This window comes from Mytilus californianus, unplaced genomic scaffold (assembly GCF_021869535.1).
Source record: "Mytilus californianus isolate M0D057914Y unplaced genomic scaffold, xbMytCali1.0.p SCAF_5, whole genome shotgun sequence".
Classification (NCBI taxonomy): Eukaryota; Metazoa; Mollusca; class Bivalvia; order Mytilida; family Mytilidae; genus Mytilus; species Mytilus californianus.
Window position 1 is genome coordinate 80537301 of NW_026262701.1, and position 14506 is coordinate 80551806.

Sequence of the window (14506 nt, forward strand, 5' to 3'; positions counted from 1 at the left end):
TCTACGTATCTATACATTCTTGGTTTTCAAATGTTTTGCTTTGGCCGTTCATGTTGAAGGAAAATCCAGAAAATTGCTTCGGACGCACAAAATTTACGAAGTGTTATTTTCTTTTAAAACAATTTGCAACATTGATAAATATATATATTTATATCATCTTAGAAACATGATACACATGTGGCATGAGGAAGCATGTTGGCACTTACACTAGATATTGCAGCATTGGACACTGACGACGGATTATAATAGACATCTATTTTGAAACATTGTATTTAGAAAAATCTTTATATCTTGATAGAGTAAACAGAAAGTCTATATTTTTGAGAGCAACGATGAAATATTTCCTTCGTATTTTATAGCGGCTATCAAATTCCTGCCCACCGAATTAAATCAAACTCTCCGAAATTTGATTTATTACATATTAACCCATATCGGAATTACAAAAGTTCCATAGAAAAACAATTAAAAATGTATGACATCGTTATAAAGCATCAAGATTCTGCACGTTTCGTGGTTCTGGATTCAATCTTAGTAACCATCAATGCGACCTTGCACGATATGCGATGGGCATGTCACTCCGATATAAATGTAAAAAGACAGATAAGCAAGTGCAACATTATATATGGGTCTGTTTAAAAAAACAGCTTTACTTGTATCAGAATGACTTTTTGCGGGTCGAATCTGTTTAAGAAATCGGTCTTACTGCAGCCTACCTAATCAACAATGTTTATCAGGTATTCTTGGTTAAAAGCCCCTGTATGAACACTTTATAAGCTTAACAGAGGACAGCAGAAGTATAAAATGTTTACCTTATTTAAGTAAAGAATTGAAGCCTTTGAAGCAGAACATGTTCCAATAACGTACGAAGTATACATCCGTTTTGCTGATCTTTGAATGAAATTTGAAAAAAAGGTAGGACAGGAGTTTTCAGTAAAAAAAAAGGCAGGATGAGCATTTATGTAAAAAAAGTCAGGATAAACTAATGAAAAAAGGCAGGACCGAATAGAGTGAAAAATAAAAAGGCAGGACAGATTACAACTAAAAAAAATGCAGGACAAAATTTTTCATCCTAGCCCCCATCCCCCCATAAAAATCAAATGGTAGCTCCCTTACAGAAAAGTATACATTGTTTACGACTAATTTGATTTGGTGCGGAGAAAAAAACATGACGCAGGGGTCAAGATGGTGTATGTACATTTCTTATCATTTCGTAAAATTTAGCATGCACAAACATTGTCATTTAAGGTTCATCAGAAGGAATTGAAAAATATGGTCGTGTTAAAGTACAAAATGTACACAACTAGTTCTGTGCACACGCTTTAAAAAGTAAATATAGATACCAGGGGTAAAACTATATTCCGTCTCACAGGCGCTTTGGGTACAGAAAATATTCCTTATTTTACTATAAAATTGAGAATGGAAATGGGGAATGTGTCAAAGAGACAACAACCCGACCATAGAGCAGACAACAGCCGAAGGCCACCAATGGGTCTTCAATGCAGCGAGAAACTCCCGCACCCGGAGGCGTCCTTCAGCTGGCCCCTAAACAAATATGTATACTAGTTGAGTGATAATGGACGTCATACTAAACTCCAAATTATACACAAGAAACTAAAATTAAAAATGATACAAGACTAACAAATGATACTGACTTGGGACAGGCGCAAAAATGCGGCGGGGTTAAACATGTTTTTTGAGATCTCAACCCTCCCTATACCTCTAACCAATGTAGAAAAAACAAACGTACAACAGAACGCACAGTAAAACTCAGTTCAAGAGAAGCCCGAGTCCGATGTCAGAATAGGAAACAAAAGAAAATAAACAAAATGACAATAATACATAAATAACAACAGACTACTAGCAGTTACTGACATGCCAGCTCCAGACCTCAATTAAACTGTTTGAACGATTATGTCTTCATCATATGAATATCAGGCACAATCCCTCCTGTTAGGGGTTTAGTATTATACTATCATAAAATATATGAGAAGAACATAACCCGTGTCATGCCAACAACTGGTTTTAGAATAAATATGTTTAATTCCGATGCAATGACCCTATAAGTGAATCAATATTAAAGCCAAAATATGCAATCTTTAATGACCTGACAACAGTATCGTAACTATATCCCTTCTTAATAAGTCTGTTAAAGGTTTTGTTAGCTTTTGAGGTGAATACTGACATTTTTGTGCTTTGTAAAGAATATTACCATAAAAGATTGGATGTGAAATACCTGAACGTATAAGATGTCTGCATGTTGAGTTATATTTACGAATGATGTCCTTATACCTTATATCCATACTTTTATAGTAAAATAAAGAATATTTTCAGAGTGGACAAATTCATTTAAAACAAGGTAAGGCAAGGTGTAAGGTGTCGGGGTAGGGCAATGTCTTCCTGTGTAGGATTACCTTGCTAAAACACATTTAAAGAAAGAAAATAATTCTAAATATCTAAAAAAATTTACTGTTCAATAAATGTATAAGAAAAATGCCTGTCGGAATACTGAGACCAATGTGTACATGTTATTTTTCAGGTATGTAAGGTTTCACTGCTCTATAATTAAAAGTAAATTCGTTGTATTTGGACATATAAGATTTGAGCAACATAGGATCGAATAACTATAATCGATATTTTGGTATATACACAGCTCCAAGAGATGGCGCATATAATTTCTCCTGCCCAGTCATGTCTGCTCATAGAAGAACTATTTGTGTTAATCTGTGCGGGAAGAACAACTTGAAGACTGTTGCAGCTTATTCCCATAATATTTTTGGTGGAAACATTAAATATGGTACTTGACTTGAAGAGAGGAGATCAAAGTATGCATTAAACAAAGTAACATTGACAATTACATTCATGCTGAACCTGGTTCACCTTTCAGTATGTTTTCTGGTTTTCTCATTTCATGAGTAACTTTCCGGAATAAATCAGAATGTGTTTCAGAACAGTATAAATATGTTATAAAATATACATAAATTTAATTATACGTTGTACTTTTTTCTAATAGTTGATTAAAATAGGAAATCATTTAAAATAAACAAATGCCCCCTGCAAATATCACAGATAGACTTGTCCCGATTTTACTATACTTTTGACTGTTATCGGTTATATCAGATCTTTGACGTTTGTATTTTATTTAGATTTTTAATTATTTAAATCGGACGGCATCTCTAAAGATACATTATTAACTCAGATGAGCATTCGGTGCAGTAAAATTGGTCTAGTTTAATGTTAGTTCATGCAATTTAGGACATAACTGTATTCTATGTGAAGATTTAAAACTATCAAATCGAAAGTTGATATCCGTCAATCTCCAGATACAATACGTTCTATATCAAAAGAACAAATACACCGGTATATCATACATTTTGAAAGCAGTTTTATTTGAGTTTTAGACCCTCGATCGTTAAGTTATCAAATCAAAATGTAAGTTATAAACAATATTGCAAATAGAATGCATTTTACCCGAACACAATTTGTAAATTGTATTTCTTGTAGATTTTCTTTTTCGAAAAACCACCTTTTTAACGCCTCTCGTTGACGGAATAAGTAAATACATTCTTGCAGAGGATATAAAGAGAAAGCACATTCCTTGTGACTATAATGTTGCCTGACCTACGATAGACATGATCCCCACCTCCCACAACCTTCAAGGAAGTTATTATTGTGACCACGGAATATCACCATCAGTAGTTTATAAGACACGGTTCTGTTTTCACGAGTAATTGCATATGCAAGTTAAGTTGGTTCTTCGTCTCACTTTGCTTTGCTATGGATTATTAAGTCTGTGAATATCAAAGTAGGTAAAACTTGATACTGACCTTCTCACTAACTAAATCTCCGCAAAAAATCAAACAATATACTTACTTCAGTACATTAATGAACAAACATGTTAACGTGATCCTGCAACTTACAATTTTGCTGATAATTTGAGAAATATCCCATTTTCATAGAAAGTACTAATTTAGGTTACAGTGACTGTCTTTTCGTGTATGTGGTCTAATTTCATACACAAATTTTTCAAATTATAATGCGCTGATTAGAAAGGTCGCTATGCAAATTCTGTTTAATGTTTCTATAAATAATATATCTTTCTCATGTAGTTCCCACATGGCACAGTCGCTGACGTGGGCGCTTGGGTAGACACAAGGTAAAAAGAAAAGCTTTGAAAGTAATGAGGTATAAACGGGTAAATCCAAAATAAGAATTTCTAAAGAAGATGACTAATGTAAATAATTTCACACTTTTCGTTATCATTATGATGAAACCAAAGCCAATTGATTTACGACAATTTTGGTTGTGTGAAACGCTGATATTGTTGAGTTTTGCTTTTTATGCCCCACCTTCGAGTTTGGGTATGCAAAGGGGTTTATTGGTTTCCGGTCTGAACGTTTTGGACAAATCAGTTCATTCTCGTGATAGAGCTTTGTTTGAATGTTTACAATGAAGTGATAACTTAGTTTCATTATGATGTGAACTTTCTAATAATATATTTTTGATCCAGATTTCGCGGTTCACTGAACATGCAAATGTGATAGTGTGACATCTGTGCATTCATAACAATTAAAAAGGTTGGTTTATGGTAGTTTACCATATATTAATGGTTGTTAACCTAACTATTCGGTATGGCTTCTACTCATTGTTGAAGGCCATACGATGACCTATAGTTCTTTATGTCTACGCATGTGGTTTCTAGTTAGTACACATATAAAGCTATGGAGATGTGATACGATTGTCAATGAGACAAGTACTAGTAACCAACAAAGGACAAGGATGTCAACAATTATAGGGCACTGAACGGTCTTCAACAATGCGCAAAACTACAGTCATATAGTAAGTTATAACAAGACCCTACAGTATGACAAAATGTGAAAATTGAAGAGAGAAAACCAAAGTCCTAATTTATCCTTAAAAACAGACGAAAAACAAATAAGGCGAATTCTTTTAGTCTTTTTGTTGTACATAAATATATGATTGCGTTGTGTTTGTATATTAAATGATTTTTAAACCCTCAACCATGATAACTCCAATGTTATGTTGACTATAGAAAAGTGCAAATGTCCTTTTTAAAAAGCGCAAATGTTCTGAAAATTAAAGCACACATGTCCTATCAAAAACGCAAATGTCAGGTATTAAAAAGCTCCGTAACAAATATAGTCCCTAGTGTGGACAGTGTACCACTTGCATTAAAAAAAAACAAACTTCTATATATTATCTTCCATACAGAGAAGACTAAACTAGATATCATATTTATCTTTAATATATTTCTTACTCTCAAAAATTGTCGTTTTTAATTTATTGAATTGGGAAATGATGTCCATCATCAAAGATTTTAAGTCCTCTCTTTAATGCTATTATAAATAGTGCAATGTATACCCCTTTGCTCTTCTTGCTAACAAAATAATATTCAAACTAAAAAACAAAACAGATTTATTATCTAACATTTTTCTTTGTCCTTTATTTAGTTTGTAGATGAATATCATTTCCGCAAATCTGTCAAAATTGTAAATTTCAAAATCTTTCAACATTTGTAATCAACTATATGCAAAAGTATAATGTAATGTTCTATGATGTATTGTTCAGAGAACCCAAAAAGAACACCTGCCACTGCAATTCTGTGGATTTGGAATTTTGGAAAAGACCGATATAGTAAAAACGACACTACATCTTTTATAATCTGGTAGAATATTAACGGTGAAAACTGACAGCTTAGGTTGATAAATCACCATATGAGCTTACGAACAACCTCCAGAGAAACCAGTTTAAACAAAATTATAGTCTGTGATGAAATTCTAAATTGTACATCTATGACAGTTTATGGCATGTTGCAGATAAACTATGTGCCCATATCCAATATAATTAATTGATATTTTGTGCTATCGCATGTTGTATCTCGAGTATTAAAATGAATTTAATTTTTAAATATTTTTGGCATTTTTATTATTCATTCAAAAATAACCCTAAAGACAATGTATACTATGTCCTTACACGGAAATCAGTTGTCAAATTTGACCATAATTCCAATCGCGTGTCCACTACAAGAATTGCCAATGACGCCTGAGGTCAAATATGAAAATACAATACTTACTGCAAGTTTTAATTACAATTTACATGTTTTTTATCTGTACATCTATGTTTTCTTTTGAAATCCAATCAGTATACAACGTTTCGGTGATTAGAGAAATTAACACTCAATGTTATGCCATTTAATATAAATACTACGTGTTTTATGGTAATGTCAGTATTCAAAACTTTCATCCCTTTCTTGCAAGAGTTTCATGCATACATATTTATAAGTGTAAAGTTATCGCAAATATATTCAACATGAATATTTACAGTCCATACGGCACACCGGATTTTCAGGTGAGATTGAAAATTAATTTTAATGAAAATATTTGGTATCACATTAAGCACAAAAACGTTTGCTAACCTGCACACCTACATACATACAGACAATACGTGTTATGTGGTCATTCAACAAGCCAAAATTCATTTCGTTTTAGAAAACATTGATTCACAGTTTCTTGTTGATTGATTGATTGATTGCCACATTGCTTATGTTTAATGCCACTGACTTTCAGCACTGTTACGTCGTGGCGTCCAGGCTTAATTGTTGGAGGAAGCAGGCGGGGAAAACTTGCAATCCTAGTCAAGTAAGATTGAAGTCGAATGCACCTGCCACGTGAGTTGTTCGAACTCACAACCTCAGTGAGGTTCATTGACGTATACCCCATATCTTTGTATGTTCATATAACAACTATGAATTGATTTAAATAAGTCCGAAAAAAATGTTACAACAATTCAAATCAATCCAAATTTCAGTGGTAAAATCATGAAACTACCTTGCTTTATTTTTATACCTTTGTTAACATTTACATTATCTATTTCAGATGTATCAGCGGAACTATAATATCAGAAGAGACTGCTACCAACCATCGTCACAGACAATACAACTAGCACCGATTCAGAATAATACGGCATCTCCGTATTACCCATATAATACGTATCCAGCACATGGAGCCGGAATGGTCGGTAGCTTTTGTTGTTGTTTTTTTAAGGACAAATCATATTCGTTGTAAACTGCATCATGGTAGTTTTTGTGTGACTAACAGCAGTGGTTAAACATGTGATTAATAATGAAAAATAACTTAATATTGGTCGCATTAAATTAAGTTAAGAACATTAACTAAGAATAAATCATATGTTTCTGAATCATTTAAAAAAAAAATGCACGATTTTTTTTATGTTTTAAATTATATAAAGATCTAACACATAAAGAAGTTGAAGTCCCACATACCTTTTTGAGGATATTTATACATTACATTTTTACTCGTCGCGATATAGCCTGTTTGTGCTGATGCAGCGTAAAGCAATCACCCATCATATATTTTCATTATTATTTTTTTTTAGGGGGAGGGGGATAATAACATGGTTTCAGTTTGTCTAATGCTACACTTATTCATAGTATTTTGGTTATCCATTGTATATTTGAATAGTTAAATAATTTATTTTATCCATATCATTTTTAGTATTATCCGATGCCAAAACCACAAGAAAGCTCCTATATTACTCCGAATTCAAGTCGTGATGTTCCTTCTCTTGAATCGGTATTACGAACGCAAGTTCAAGATTACATGTAAGTTAAGATTTTCAGTTATACTTAAGAATTTTTTTTAAAGAGTTGTTAGGTATACGAAAGGCATTATAAAACGAGAAAAGTTATGCAAAGGTCAACGATATTTTTCTTTCAATTATTTACATGTAAACCGTGTTGGCCTCAATTTGAAATAATTTTCCCTTATTTCTATAATTTGTGGACAAACTATACTCATTTGATTCAACTTTTGTTTATTAAATTTCACTATTTCTATCATTTATTCAAATTTCATTTAAAAAAAGAAAAGAATGTATTTCATGAATAACATTACTTTGATATATTACAGAAAATTTGGACTAGAAAAACAAATATCTGAAGTATCAACTACCAAAGGAAATACAAAAATTTTAAAAGATTGGCTGAAACAAAACAGAAACAACCCATACCCGACAAAGACAGACAAAGTTATGTTGGCTTATTCAACTAACATGACAATGACTCAAATTTCTAACTGGTTTGCAAATTCAAGAAGAAGAATTAAACAAGAGAAAAGTGAGAAAGAATTGAATGACAGTTTGTTGGGTTCTTCATGTGATAAAAAGCGAAGATTACCATCATGTCGGGAAGCCATGAGACAAACAAAATCAGTATCAAGTGCCAAATGCAAAACCGGAAATAAAGCATGCACATTAGCTGTGGATTCATCACGTGGTGATAACGAAAACGAGACATTTCAGATTTCTTTTAACGAAACGCACATTACTCCCGATAGTGGACTTGAGAGTTTTATAGAGAATGAAGATTCGTCTGACAAACGAGAAAACACAAAAGATCACAAAGGTATTAATTTATGGTACATCTAAGTTGCAAGTATATTATATGTAACAGGAACCACTAACATACTCTATTATTTTTTTCGAAACGCTTTGCAGTTAATTTTTAATTCAAAATCTGAGAATGGACTTTCAGTAAATTAAATAACTTGCATATATCTGCATTCGATAATAAAAAAATGTTTATAGTATTAACGTTTAGTTCTTCAAATTGTAGTAGATTTAAAGTCAGTGTGTTTGATTATATAAATAATATGTTTTCTTTCTTTCAGATATAAAGTGCAAGACAAATTTGTTTGGAACAGATCCATTGACGGATGTCACAGTCGAACCATTGGAGATGAAACCAAATACCTTTAATGTTACAGTCGAACTATTGGAGAAAAAACCAAATACCTTCGATGTATCATTTGAGAAGAAATGTACAACGGATGTTTGTAGGACACATACAGTAGAACAATTGGAGATAAAACCACATACCCTTGATGTATCATTTGAGAATAAAGATGCAATGGCTGTGTGTAGGACACAGAAGATATGGTCTATTACCGACATACTTAATTCAAAATAATGTTCATTGGATGAATAGTGTTACGTGATGCATGGTAGTGCTAAAAGGAAAACAATGATTTTGTGTAAGTTTTACGAAGAGACTTGTACATGTATGTGACACGTCTTGTAATATAATAATTAGTGCTTATGTCTATATCTAATAAAGGCTAAATGAATAACTATATCCTTGTTACTCTTATAATTTTAAAATCAAAAGTGTACTCAACTCACCAGTAACAAAAGATGATGATGGTGGATGGCTGTTTGACGTCCAACGGCATTTAAATGCACATTCAGGACTAAAACATGTTTTATGTAATATGAATATTATCCCTGCTTTGTACAGTCCGACGCGCTGAGTCGGATTTTTGACGTTCACAAGGTAACAGCCCACAGGCAGACATTTCACCATACCCGGACATATTATTCTGACTCCGAGTCACAATGAACAACATCAACCAGTCTTTGCTCTTACTCCTTCATGCCACATGCTTAATGGAGAAGCAGCAAATATCAATTTTAAAGTCAATGGTTTGACCCTACCGGAGTTCGAACCCACGAACTTCCGCACTCGAGGAGAACACGCTACCACGAGATCACCGATACGGTATTAGCCACAAAGGAATACAGGAGCTAATATTATAACTGCTTATAGATGTTGACCATAGTCAGATTTTACTCCAAGATGTCACTTGACCCTAGAAACCTTCATAGTAGAAAATTGGTAGTATTCATAGGAAAGATGGGACTTGAAATCAATAAATATCAAAAGAGACATTTTAATTCATATTTTCCAAAATTTCAAAAGTTTACCATTAAGAACAAATTGAAAACACGAATCCTTTTTATACAAATTATGTGTGGCTCATTGTGTATATATAATAACTCAAAATGAATTAAAAATAGTTGCAACCATGTGGAATTTTGTTACAAAGGACCTAACAGAGAGACGTATCGTCTGCCTTTACGAAAAAAAAGCAGATGGTTGGCAGTGACAAGGTAATCTGCACTTCTATCGAGAAAATAATTTTACACAGGGCCTGTTGGAAAATACATGTACCGGAAGCCGTGTAAATATATATGATAACTTTTATTATATTTTCATAATATTTTTAATTATAAAACTTCAGATTCAGATTCTATTCATTAGTTCTTTCGAAGAATTAATTGAATTTTATCTACATGTAACACGAGGACTTAAGCAGATACAATGCAACATATTTTATTTCCAAATTAGGTCCCATATATTTGTAAAAAATATTATTCTTCACAAAACATACATTATTCTTTACACAAAATTCATATTACAAACAAGTCAGGAGCCTGTAGTGTGGTTGTCGCTGCTTCATGTCTGTAATATTTGTTCTTCGTAAACTGTTTTGTTATAAATTATGCCGTTAGTTTTCTCAATTTAACTGTTACACATATTTCATGTCGGGGCCTTTTATAACAGACTATACAGTATGGGTTTTCTCATTGTGAAAGGCCTTATGGTGGCATATAATTGCTTACATCCACTTCATTTGAACTCGGGTGGATAATTGTCTCATTCGCAATTATAACACATCTCCTTATTTATATATATATCGAGTCAGATCAGGATATCTTAAAATATATATATATATACATATGGCAAATGTCCCCTCAATTATATAATTATTAATGTTCTTGAATTTACTATAATAGTAATGCAATAACAGATTGCGAAAATAGATTAGGTTTTCATAATGCAACAGACAACAAGGAACGGTGTTGAAGGAACGCATGCTTCAAAAATATTATACACAGTATCTAACAGTCCTGCTCATGTCTGAAGCAGATAGGAAAGTCACACTGTTTACATCTTAATTTGTAGAAATAAATCTTCAAACAACATTGAGAATTGCTTGTCTTCTTAGTTCATAAGCCATGTCAGTTTTTCCTTTGAGTTGAAATTTGGAAACATTTTAAACTGTTATCATAATATTCTTGAAGCTATCCTTTTTGAAGAAAATGAAGCTTGATGTATTTTTTGGAAATTTTTTCAGAATTGCCTCAATAGAGCCATACCGAAATGATTTTTTTTAACGGAAAAGATCTTTTGATTTAGTAATATAAGCATCTTTAAGATGAGAAATGGTAACAAAGATTTTATTAGCGACACCATTTATTCAACATAAATTTAACTATATCATAACTATAAAAATTACACCTTTTGTTCGTCCAGGGATCAAGATTGGAAAGGGGGTTTGGGTGGGAGGGGGGGGGGGGTAAAAAAACCCTAATGTAGTGCCAGTCCCAAGTCAGGAACTTCAATGAGTGTTGTCCTAATGTCTTACGTCATATCTTAATGTGTCTGTTATTTGAAGGATTTGGTGTTGATGGTAAATTTTTAAAGCTCTGTACGAATAAAATTTTGTGACGATTCAGAGGATGACAAATTGTATAGACAATTTATTGTTGAAGACTCTATGTTGACCTGTAGCTCGTGATTGTGTTGTCGGGTTGTTGCTTCATTGAAGTAAACTATGAATGTCCTTTCATTCACTAGTATAATTAAATCGAATGGCAAAAGTAGAATGCACGTCTACAGTTATATTTAAATGAATAAACAGCTGCACCCTGGACACGTTAGACACCCGTCACTCACATTTTGATTATTCAAGTTTATAACTTCAGTAGCTTTTTTTACAAAAATGTTACAAACAAAATCCCTCTTACTCATGAAAAGACCAGTACAGTTAACATCATGTTATAATCGCTGCCTTGAGCTATATGTAACATGCAGAGGGTTTAAACACATACAATGTACTAATATAAATAATAAGTTGAGTGGAACAGATAACTAGGGGTCAAGTATTTAATGTGAGTAATCCCGAGTTTTGCACGAATAATTGATTTTTAGGACTGAATTTTTTCATGTAAATCTAGAAATGTTGTCTAAATAGAAAGGAAGCCAGTCTTTATGAAAAAGGCTATTTCGTAAAACAAAATCGTTACGTATAATTTCTTAAAGATGTGTTAAGACAACCTTGATATGTTGCGAGCTGATGAACAGAGAAACAGATGGTATACGACAATAGTCTGTCGTTGACTGCGTGTTAAAACCAATTTGGCATAAAACAATAGTCTTTGTTTATAAAATATTTATTCCCTTGAACAATATATATGAAAACTACCCCTTTGGTAACCATAATATATCATTGTCCCACGAGTTGACTTTGTGTAGTCCAATTTTTGTTTTGGCGAGCTCAATGAATGTGGTATAAAGTTGTGTTTACTCATCAATTTAATAATTATATCTGCACTTTTTTGTTTTCTATGGAATACCCATTCCATATTAAAACCAATTTTTTTTATTTTTTCGAAAAATAACAACACCCCTTCCATGGCCTTAGCTTCAAAGCCTTCTATGTCCATTTTAACTACCACATTTTGAAAGTTTTCTATTCCTGGAATTTTTAAAAGATCGTCCATTTTTATCGCAGAACAGGACCATATGTTCCTTGGGCTTCGCCTGCCTTTAGTTTCTTAATATGATCCGAGTCTACATCGACAAAGGTCCCTCCCATATTGTTTTTATGTACCCCTAGATTAACAACACCATTACTGTTGGATATTGCATTATGAACAAGAGTGACTTTATCCTGTAAGCCGCCTTCTGCAACAGACGTACAAATGTGACGGACATTTCTGTCCAAAGCCTCCACAGCCAAAACCTTTCTCCCCATTTTAGCAGCAGAGAGCGTAAAAACTTCAATGTTAACACCTATGTCTATTAGATATAATTTGGGATCGGATTTCAATAAATCAAGCATTATACTGGATGTCTCTGCATCGAAGTGTCCACTACTTATCAATGATCCCGAGACCCATCTACCTTGGGCTAATGGATACACAAAAATTGGAGTATTCCCATATGGAGTTTTAAGAGTTGCTTTTATAGTTTTGACACTCGCTTCATACTTGATTATTTTTACTCCAAGTAGTTAAATCCATTGAATACACATTTGTAAAATCTACTTTACACACTGGCTTTGGATCATTTTTACCACCGGAAGTGTCGTCACTCGCCAGAACACGAGTGTCTTGTACCGTTTCCAGTGTTTGATAGTTCCGCTCTATGAGCATCATAACAAATCCTCTCGTAAAGAAAAACGACAATCTTATAACAAGTCTTCCACTCATCATTCTGAAAGTAAATATATAAATTTATACATTTAATTTCGCCGTTCAATTCAATGTCGTCAAATCAGAGAGAGAGAGAGAGAGAGAGAGAGAGAGAGAGAGAGAGAGAGAGTAAATCACATTAGTTACAGATAAGCTAATTACTATGGCCATTGCAGTGTACTAAATATTCATTGGGTCCATTCCTTATAATTTAATTCTAAATTCTATTTTTAAGGAGTAAATAATGAAAAAAAACGTTGATAACGTCACGGTCACATGACAAAATTATGTCTATGAGCTGATAAACAAAATTCTCTCGGCCAATCAGAAGACGTGTTACATCCAAAATTAAATTATTGTAAAATTTGTACACTCATTTGTGGTATTGTTATTTTGGTCGCTACCCATAAACTTGGATTAACAATGCATCCTATCTAAAAATATAGTGTTTTTGATTTCCTTGAGTTCAATCATTCGACTATGGAATGCATGTTCTCTATAAATACATGAAGAAAAAATATTTGGCGCTTATCACACTGCCAATATGGTCGCTTGTTTTGAACCAAGAATCATATTGGATCACGTGGAAACTAATCACATTTAATATATATATAAGGTCAGGGATATTCAGTAAATGACCAGTACATATAATTTTTTAAAATTTAGTACTCGATTAGATATTAAAAATGTACATCGAAAAATGTAAAAAAAAAGTATGTCACCGTCTTCATGGTTTTTATTTTAAAGAAAATGCCATGTTTAAAATGGGTTAAGAGGGTATTTAATAACATTTAATATATAGGGAAATTCTTATTTTTCGCCTACACTTTTCAGTTTCCTGCATAAATCAAACCATCAGAAAATTAAATATAGTCGTACTTTGAATTTTTTGTAAAAAGATGATGAAAAGTGATAAGAAGGAAAAGGCTTAATACAGAAATGAAAAAAATACAAATTGAAGTATATATATAATATATTACACATAAAGTTTTTTTTAAATTTAAGAATCATTTTGAAGATAAATGTATTATTAATGAAAGTAAAGAATTAATCGTCTGATGAACTTCATTGAATATGATCCGTAATCTTAATAGAAATAGATATAAGAAGATGAGTGCCAATGAGACAACTCTCCATCCAAGTCAAAATTTTTAAAAGTAAACCATTATAGGTCAAAGAAAGCCTTGATGCTGGGATAAATACTATAAAAGTATAAGGTTGAATAGACAAAGCCAAATTTAAACTACTGTACACTTCATAACATTCGAAGTAAGAAAGACAAAGTATAGGACTACGCAGATTCTGTATGCATCGCACTAAGGACCCATAGAAAGGACCTATTTATGTATTAGTCCAAGATCACAATGACTTT

General features: G+C 32.6%; 1 pseudogene; it reads right to left on the reverse strand.

Annotated features, from left to right (window-relative positions):
- Positions 1-5410: 5410 nt before the first annotated feature.
- LOC127702777 (uncharacterized) lies at positions 5411-13305 on the reverse strand (annotated as a pseudogene).
- Positions 13306-14506: the final 1201 nt, after the last annotated feature.